Here is a 2,393-nt window from a genome sequence, read left to right on the forward strand (position 1 = left end):
CTACAATTTACTCTTTAAAGATGCCCTCCCAGTAAATATGGAAATAAGATGAGACTGATACAACTGATATCAGGCATCCTGGCCAGAGTACTGAGACAAGAAGTAAACAGGATGGTGACAGGAAGGGGAAAACCAACTGGTTGTTACCCTTAGATGATATGATTACCTCCATAGGAAATCTGTCAATACTAGGGCAGATCCCTGGCCTGCAGGTTAAGGCAGCTGGACTGCACATGGCCTACCACACAGTTCAAATCCTGGCCTTGGCAGCTTGAAAACCACGCCAGGCATGTGCGCATGCGCGGCCCGAATACTGACAGTACGGACAGGCAGAGGAAGAGGCCGCAGCGTCTCTGACCTTGCCCGGTGCGTGTTTCTATCGTTCTCTTTCTCCGGTGAGCACACACATCCTCTGGCAAATTGAGGGGGGTGGGGGAAGAAGAGGAAGAAACTATCAAAAACAATGGGCAAATTTAGAACCAAAAAGCAATTCAAGAACTCTGCTGGTTATAAGAAAAACATAAGTACTAATAGTCCTCCTTTATGTTGTAACAATAAACTTGAGAGACCAGCAAATGGCATAATGGTTACAGTGCTGGACTCCCACGGAGTTGACTACGGTTGGAGTACTGGACCTGGTGGCTTAAAACTCATGCTGGGGGGCCAGCAGGTGGTGTGGTGGGTAAGGTGCTGGACTCCCACATGGCCGACCACTGTTCCAGTCCTGGACCTGCTGGCTTGCTTTGTCACTTTCTATCTCTGGTCATATTAAAAAAGAATAATAACAAATAAAGAATAAGTAATAATAATTTTTGAAACCTTATGTTGGGCACGTGTGGAGAGCAACCAATCTGAAAACATGTGATTAAAACATGTCTCCTGTCTATAAACCACATGTTTTAGTCACATGTTTTCAAATTGAATGTTCTCCATAGGCACGTGTGCATGCGTGCCCAGAATCCCAAGGGGAGATGGAGGAGAAGGGATTGCGGCGTAGTCACACCCCCTGAGGAATGATTTCTCACTTTCTGTCTCTCTGTCTCTCCAGAGAGTGCATGTGCCCTGCAACAAAAATCTCTCTTTCAATAAATACATAAATAAATAACTTTTTAAGAATTATTTTATTTTTTATTTTAACTTTATTTATTTAATTTGATCAGAGAGGGACAGAGCAAGAGAGAAAGTGAGAAAGCAAGCTGCCAGGTTCGGGACTCGAACCGTGGTCGGCCATGTGGGAGTCCAGCACCCTTAACCACCATGCCACCTGCTAGCCCCTATAAATTTTTTAAAAATAAACTTAAAATTACATAAAATAAAATATCATTTATAACAGTAATAAAACCTATAAATTATTTAGAAATTATAATAAAGAATGTTCTGAACCTTTCTGAAGAAAAATTAAAACTGTTAAAAGACACAAAAGCAGGGCCAGCAGATGGCATGAAGGTCAAAGTGACTGCATCCACATGGCTGACTGCGTAGTTTGAGTCCCAGACCTGGGGGCTTGGAAAACACAGGCGCGTGTGCATACATGCCCAAAATCCCAGGAGGTGAATGGAGGAGAAGGGACTCCGGCATGGCCATCCACACTGGGAGGTGCTTTCTCATTTTCCCTCTCTCTGTCTTTGTCTCTGTCTGACCCCAGCAAGTACACATGCTCTATACCTAAATAAATAAATGACAGAATAAATAGAGTATAAATAGAGACTTGTTTGGATGGGTCAACTTAATATTGTAAAGTAATCTGTCCGCTAAATGTTTAGGGACTTAACAAACTTACTCTAAAATGTATATGACAGTGCAAGAGTTCATGAAGAGATATGTCAGTTGTGAAAAAGAAGAGAAAAAAGCCGGCCCCGTGGTCTCATGATTAAGGGAAACAGATCCCACACGACCGACCATGCAGTTTGAATTCCAACTGTGGTGACTTGAAAAACACACTGGGCGAGTGTGCACGCGTGCCCTGAATCCTGACAGGACATGGAACTATGGAAGGGATTGCAGCATGGCCGCAACCCATCGGAGGGTGCTTTCTCACTCTCCCTCTTCCTCTCTCGCTCACTCTCTGTCTCTCTTTCTCTAGTGAGTACACATGCCCTCTGGCAAATAAAAATAATAATAGTACTCGCTTCGGCAGCACATATACTAAAATTAAACAGAACGTTAGCACAATCCCTGTGAAAGGATGACATACAAATTCATGAAGCATTCCATATTAAAAATAAATAAATAAAATAAGACAAAGAAGAAATAAAGAAAAAGAGAAGACGAGGGACTCACTCTCCTGGATTTTTAAAAAATTTTTAAAAGAATTATTTATTTGAAGGACTAGCAGGTGGTGTGGTGGCTAAGGGGCTGGACGCTCCCCCATGACCCACCATGGTTTGAGTCCC

The 2,393-nt window shown here is 42.8% G+C and overlaps 1 pseudogene; it reads left to right on the top strand.

Annotated features, from left to right (window-relative positions):
• The first annotated feature begins 2,121 nt into the window (after positions 1-2,121).
• LOC114008379 (uncharacterized) lies at positions 2,122-2,220 on the top strand (annotated as a pseudogene).
• Positions 2,221-2,393: the final 173 nt, after the last annotated feature.

Source organism: Tupaia chinensis, unplaced genomic scaffold (assembly GCF_000334495.1).
Source record: "Tupaia chinensis unplaced genomic scaffold, TupChi_1.0 Scaffold000330_1, whole genome shotgun sequence".
Classification (NCBI taxonomy): Eukaryota; Metazoa; Chordata; class Mammalia; order Scandentia; family Tupaiidae; genus Tupaia; species Tupaia belangeri.